Genomic DNA, 8,069 nt, shown 5'->3' with positions numbered 1-8,069 from the left:
TTGGTGCATTCCTAAACCCAGTCAAGTACTACAGACAGCATAGTACATAAACATTGTAAGGAAGAGAATTATTCCACTAGGCTAGTTCAGCTTATTTTTGGTTTATTTTGGCTTACTTTAGTTATTCAATTTATTAGGCTATTCATCTCATTTTGCCATATTTTTCCTGCCAGCCTGCCGTGGGGCCCCTGGCAGCCCCCCAGGGGTCCCAGGCCCCACTTTGAGAACCACTTCCTCAGATGGTTTTCACCATCTCAACACTCAAATATACATATTTTACCCACATAAAAGTTATTTTGAGCCAGAGTTCACCTTATGAAAGTGATTTGGTGCGTATGCNAATTAGCGCATAATTGATAATGTATGCCCTCATTTGCATATCTAAACATCAAAATACAAAAAACATCCAATACATTTTTTTCTTCTCTCATCATCAGTAATCAACTGAGAAAGTTTCATGGTGATACCTATTATTTTAATCTTTTAGCCTATTCACCTGTAGTACAATATATTAGTAACAATATATTTATGCTAATTATGCAAATTGCTCAAAGTGCAACTTTGGGCAACCAAGCTAAATTCTATCCATTAGGCCCATAGATGATATTTCTGCAATAAAACTTTAGGGTACTCAACATTTCCGGGTTCATGAAATCACGACTAGACTAGTGTGCCTGTGGAGTGGAGTTGAGAGGAGTGAATTTCTGCTAGATCTACTAGAGCAGCGTAGTGACATAATCGTACACTTTGGCATAAAAGCATGGAATTTGGCAAATCACTCTAAGGGTCCCTTTTTGAATAAAAAAGCTGGCCACACAAAATTGTAATATAGCCGGCATTTTTCAAGATATCTGCCACTGCTATTAAAGGGTTATAAAACCCTTTACTTTGGTTAAAAATGTAAATGGCTGAAATATTCTCTACGGTTCACTTTTTAGAAAAAAAAATGCTGGCCTCACTTAAAGTCAATATGGCACCCATTTTTCAAGATGGCCGTCTCTGCTACTAATGGTTACTGTAAAAGCCACTTACTTTGGTATAAAGACATGTAATTTAGCTGAAATACTCTCTAAGGGTCACACTTCAGGGGAAAAAAATCACTGGGCACAAGAAAATTCAGTATGGCGGCCATTTCACAAGATGTAGATGTAGTGTCCTAAACTCCATACACTTTTTCTTTAGAAATGATATTGGCAGAATTTGCCAGTAATAGTTTAATGTGAATGGGGTTATACTGTCTTTACGAGGGAATTTTAGACTACAGTGCTGTGTTGTCTACTGACCATATGTTTAATTATTTTTTTATATTCTGCCTTTGGTCAGTTTTCTTTCAGGTTTTGTGCTTTAGGCAGAGTGACATGATGCAGGATGGAGTTGCGAAGAGTTCCAGGACATGGTCAAAGATGGCTGGAACAGTCGGATGGATTTGCAATCATGCAATAAAGGCCCACATGAGACGCCATGGTCAAATGGTTGGAGATCGTTGAGAGTTTGCAGCTATTGATGAAAGTTGTTGTAATAATAGCAAGGTGAGCCTCCCAACGCCCCCTTCTCTTCATCATGAGCCTCCCAACACCTACTTGACCTCATCATAAGCCTGCAAACGCCCCCCCCCACTTAGTATTTAAAAAATTAAGTAGACGAATTCCCCCTAAAGGCAACTAAGCACCGCAGCCATCTCAACCTCCCCTGGGGGGCTGGAGAGGTACCACTGTGAAGCAGTACAGCAACATGTTGTTGGACCACCTTAAGCTTTGATGTCACCCATGGTGCTGCATATTTTTAAAAAAACTTGCAGGCCAAGCTGCATGGATTTTATCTGACATTGTTCCCTTCTCCTTTTAATATCTGTTCATCATTTTGGTCAGTTTTGTACTGTTTTATTTGCTTTTTAAGTAAAATGTACTTACTTACTCACTTACTTTACTCTCTTGTGTATTTACAGTATCACCACAGAAGGGCCGGTGCAACATGGCGACGGAAAAAGTGGGTATTAAGAATATTAGGAGTAGGTGACCGCCAGAAACATCCTGTCTTGTGGCTGGTGTGGTTAAACAAGTGCGTCCGGGAACCACCGTCATCAGTGACCAATGGGGCACTTACAGGAGTGCATTGACTGCGACAGGCTACAGGCACTTCACAGTGAACCACTGTCAGTAGTTTGCGGATCCAAACACCTTGCGCGCCTCCCAGTATGTCAACCCCAGCTTTCTCTGTGGACCATGCAACTTGGACTTTCCGAGTTTCATATAGGACAATGCATCTTGCTCTGCATCTGTAAACCATGGATTCATCTTTTGGACATTTTCAGGAGAATGGCTGTGTGTGTGTGTGTGTGTGTGTGTGTGTGTGTGTGTGTGTGTGTGTGTGCGTTGGTCGGTCAGTCGGTCGGTCGGTCGGTCGGTCGGTCTGTCTGTCTGTCGCTTTCTCTCTCTCTCTCTCTCTCTCTCTCTCTCTCTCTCTCTCTCTCTCTCTCTCTCTCTCTCTCTCTCTCTCTCTCTCTCTCTCTGGATAAATGTATGTAAGCCTGTGGTATGTTATTGTGTGATCCCTTGTTTAACATTTTTGCTTATTAAAATTTGTACACAAACTGGTGTTTTTATTGATAATGTTAGTTAATCAGAAGTTCTTCTCTGAGTACATAGTAACATATTCTGAATATCACTTCTTCATGCATTAGCTAATGCTATAGTACTCATTATCATGTCATGACCGCAGAATAAGGGGCAAAGATTCAGTAGTTAAGCGTAAAATCTTTTGTGAGTATATATTAACACACTTGGAATATCTCTTCTTTATACATTAACTAATGCCATAGTCATCATGACTTCTATTATGACTCCAAATATGTTGTTAAATAATACATTAATTAATCATTACTTTAGATATGACCTCATACAGAAAAATATTACTTGTGTGGTGCTGGTTACAAGATCATCTTAGACGAAGGCCTACCCAATAATACCCCCCCCCCCCCCTCCCCTTTCAACAAGCAGACCTTGACACATGGGACATAATATGATATAGCTTGTATATTAATATTACAAATGACTGCGGCTGGTCACAAGAATGTGAAGTGGGAAATGATCTCTGGCCAGAGTGGGGTAAGGTGAGCCACGGGGTAAGGTGAGCCACCCCCTTTTTCTCGAAAAAGGTGAATACATTTTAACATGTCACCACATTCTAAGGTGGTGGAAATCCTTTTCTAACACCTGTGAAAAAGTGAAGCATGTACCAAATTTGGCAAGAGATATATGTGAAAATGTGTTTTTTTGCTCTTTAAGTGAATTCAATGTATATTCAAAACATGGATGATTTAGAGAAAACAAAAATAGAACAATTTCTGGTCTCATCATGTATGAAATGTTACGTAATAAGCTACTATATGAGTGATATTTTCAGTCTTTTTGCACTTGTATGATAATTTTATGAGCATTTATTTACATAATTTTGGCATGGGGTAAGGTGAGCCTTTTGAGATGGGGTAAGATGAGCCGCTAGGCTAATGGTTGAAAAACATGTTATGATATTTCAGCATAATCAGATAATTTCTTTCATATCATACCCAGGTGAGTTGAGATTAATGACTTTATGCATGTTTCAGCCAATTCAAACAATAATATTAACTTTTTTTCTACATTTCACTCTGCATTGTTCGCCATTGTATTCAAACAAAGCTGTAAGGGCCCACAATATGTATTTTTTGGCATAGTTCTGTTGCTTTAGTTGTTTTATTTCATAGATTCATTAGTTACATTTGTTATAATAAATAAAACTTGTTTAGCTGAGATTTTTGCCTGGACTCAATTTACCCCAAGCAGTGGCTCACCATACCCCATAACAAGGGGTAAGATGAGCCACCGGAAAAAATATTTTTAAAAGGCAATATCATTTTAACCATGACAGTTTATCAATTAGTTTTTGCTCTAATAGTATCAGGACACTTTGAAATTTGGTATGATGTGAAAATGTTAACCGAATACGCCTTCATCGCTTAGCTGTGACGAAAAATGTAAAAAGTGTCTCATCTTACCCCAGTCTCCCCACGATCTGGCATTGTTACAGCAGTGTTAATACACAATATATTAACAGTTGGACACATGATATATTAACAACAGTGTTATCAGCAGTGTTAATACATGGTATATTAACACTTGGAACTCACACCATGAATTCACCTTTGATTTGCACAATTAGTTAATAGTGGGTCATTATGATTCCAAGCAGGACTCCATTCTCATTACTAGTATACTAACCATCAATGCATACATAGGTCATGTGTTAATTAACTATAAATCATACATTACTTCCAACATAATTCCAATAGTATTCATGTACCCTTATTGTAAAGTGGAGATAAACCCTCCACATATATGCCAACATGAAACTCTGCTATCAAAATCTAAACATTGCCATACAAACGTTACAATCTTTTGTCAAAACCTCACTTTCATGTCAAAAGACACACATTAGCACCAAATGAGAAAAAAATAGATCAACACAGCAGTCTTTCTTTTTGTAACAGTCTATTCAGTCTCACAGAATGTACATCTACACAAGACCCCAAAGTTAAAATATTGTACATTAAATAACTGCACCTTACAGTACAGGACATTAAACTGATGCAAAATATATCTGAAACAGTACATCATTCTAAACACAACAGTGTGTAGGTAATCTTATGGACCATTTGTTTGTGCATGGGGTATATTCACATGTTTGCAAACATCTAAATATGATATAAATGTGGTTGACATGCTGTAATGAAATTCATAGTCAATATGCTTTGTTTGTTTGGGTATGAGGCTCATACCCAAACAAACAAAGCATATTGTATGAGGTATGAGGTATTCTTCACGAAATACAATACATTTCCACAGACACAATATGCAGATAACATCTACATGACGTCATCAAAATTATCATCATGTTCAGTCAGTTTGCTCAAGTGCTTGCTTGGTTGTGTTCTGAAAATGACACTATTTCTACAAACTATCATGTTCACATTAACACTGCTAGCCGATATGTCTTCTAAACCAGGCAAACAGGACAAGAAAAAGAACAAGTTTCTGCTGCCGTCGACAACGCTACGTTGGCTAGCATGCTACACAACCTCAAAGCGGACCTGCTAACTAATCCAGACTCGCTTTCAGCAAGATTTGAAAACAAGCTGGGTGCCATTGAAACGAAGTACATTTGATGATGTTTTGTTTGCTCCCATAGACTTGCATTACTACTCTTAATAGCCTATTGCTATACTGCTAAACTAGGCAATGCAAACACCTATGTATCACCTATGCAAACGCCTATGTAAAACCCTATGTATTCTCATATTTTACTACATGGTGTGAGCAATTTCTTGAAATGAGGTGGACTGTTCCTTTAAGTGTTGAATAAACACAGCAGTCCACCATGGGCAAAGACCTACGACCAAGAGGATGAGAAGTCCGCAGGGACTCTTTGCGCGTTTGTGGACACTTATACATTACTTATTTTGCTGCGAGTGTGGTGTGATGCATGACTGCACAATGATGGATGAAAATAAAAAGAACTTTAAAACAAGATTGTGCATTTTTAGTGTGTGGTGACTGTGTGGTGACTGTACATGATGGAATAAAATAAAAAGAAGTAAAAAAAAAATATCAACACCGCATTTTGCGTGGTTAACAGAAAATAAACTGGGATATATTCTCAGGACAGTGTTGAACTAACACTAACTTTCTATGTCTTATTGCGTGTCTGCCAAGGGTGTCGGAATGAGCTTTAAAGTGGTGGTGCATATTTTTCTTCATTCTTTATTTCTTAAAACTGTTACCGCTGCTGCACTCATTTGCCTGCAGTAAAAATTGAGAAAGCCGGCAACACTTTATAATAGATTCCTTGTTAAGCATTAGTTATGCATTTGTTAAGCATTATTCAAACCTTAGATAACCCTCTCTAAAACATTTGTTAACCATTATCTCTTTATTATTTCCCATTACATAATCATTAACATACACTGTTAATGTTTTTTGATACTGATACATGTGTGAGAGAGAGTTGGGGAAGGACTGGCAAATAATGAATGGTGTCTGTATCATTTAGGGAGGCCAAAAGTTCTGTATGCGAACGCACAGCACCACTGCATCCTCCTTTCCAGCACCTGCTGGCTGTGTGTGTATTACTGTGTGACTAGGTCACCCCTCAGTGGCCCTCATCATGCTGGGGCCGATTATGGGAAAATGTCAACGTGTGAGCAAGCGTATGAGACTCAGACGCACTGGTTCATACATGAGCGGCTCTGGGGAGGGGGAAAAAAAGGAATAACAGGAAAAGAAAAAAACAAACAAAGCGCACACCAAAAGGTCATACAAGCACGGAGCTAAATGGCTACCAGGTCAGAGAGAGAGAGAGAGAGAGAGAGAGAGAGAGAGAGAGAGAGAGAGAGAGAGAGAGAGACAGAAAGAGTGTGTGCAGGGCTGGACTGGCCATCTAGCATACCGGGCATTTCCCGGTGGGCCCCGCACCCTCGTGGGCCCCTATTTTCAGATATGTAAGAAAAGGGTGGGTTTTTTTTTACATTTCTGAAAATAGGGGCCCACGAGGGTGCGGGGCCCACCGGTGACTCAGTTTTGCGCCACTAATTATAAGGGGCCTTTTTAAGCCAAAAGTGCCTGGGCCCTATTTCTCCCCCAGTCTGGCCCTTAGTGTGTGTATGGGAGACCTTGTTGCATGTAGTCGAACACAGCAGGTGTCCGGAAAACTGAATTAATTCATATTTGTTCCACCTGCTAGAAAAAAACATCAGACTGTTCGACATTTTAGTTTTGTGCAGAGGACCCCGTACAGTGGGCCTAATTCAAATTGATCGGTGAAGCCTTTAATGTCTAATATACACATTATAACAAACAGTTAGCATATGGTCACATAAATATTGTAAAGACTGTGTAGGATTTAGAATAACATTATGTACATAAACTCAGAAATACATTATGAGACACCTGTTGCAAATGGTGTAAATGATGGCGTCTTGGGTAACCCATATTTAGTGGGAGATCTGTTGTCAGTAGTGCACATCAGAGCTTGACACTGGCACCTGCCAACCGGCCAAATGCTGGTAAAACTTGGCTATGGCTAGTAACAATTACAGCACCACTAGCCAATGTGGCAGGTACCTTATTCAACGGTATGACACATCAGAATAGCATTTATTCTGCATTTTATGCCTTGTGTATCATTTGTTTCTATTGACGTTCAAGAAAAAGCTCAGTTCCTCAGTTTTTATTTGTTTGATTTATTTCCATATAGAACGCTATGCACTCATCTGATTGCTTTAACACCTCATCTTCTGAGGTTAGATGAACAGCGTCATGATAAAGAAAAAAAACAATATCAAATTTGTGGCTAGTAGAATAGCTGGATGGCTAGTTACTCAGGAGAACCACTAGCAAAGTTAGTGTCAAGCCCTGGTGCACATGTCATTGTACCTCACTTTACATCTAACCACAGACCTCAATTGTACTTTGTATAATAATATGTACACGGGTGACTTACACAGAGCATATAGCTGCAATACAACCAGGGTCACTGACAGCTTTGGCCGGGCGCGGGACAAAGTCATCTGAAATCCCCCTCCATTCAATACATACAGCTGTAAGTTGGAGATCCCATTTGCATTGTCTGCCTGTGTGTGTGTGTGTGTGTGTGTGTGTGTGTGTGTGTGTGTGTGTGTGTGTGTGTGTGTGTGTGTGTGTGTGTGTGTGTGTGTGTGTGTGTGTGTGTGTGTGTGTGTGTGTGTGTGTGTGTGTGTGTGTGTGTGTGTGTGTGTGTATTCTTCACAGATTTTCACAGTTAAGCAAGTATCACTTCTCAACCTATTTCCCTTGGTGTTGGGAATGCCTTCAGACATGTTCATATGAGTGGACTATGTGATCAGTGACATGAGGTAAAAGTGTGCTCCATTTTGTTGCTCCAAAGTGGGTGAAGTCCCTTGGATTTGACAGATCAGAGTGGCTGAGCTACTCCCTCATGTGAACTATTGAGGACAGGGCCACTGTCAGCTTTGGACGGGCCCAGGACAAAGCCATGTG

The sequence above is a fragment of the Engraulis encrasicolus genome, chromosome 1, assembly GCF_034702125.1.
Source record: "Engraulis encrasicolus isolate BLACKSEA-1 chromosome 1, IST_EnEncr_1.0, whole genome shotgun sequence".
Taxonomy (NCBI): Eukaryota; Metazoa; Chordata; class Actinopteri; order Clupeiformes; family Engraulidae; genus Engraulis; species Engraulis encrasicolus.
Note: the sequence above shows the minus strand (reverse complement) of the source record.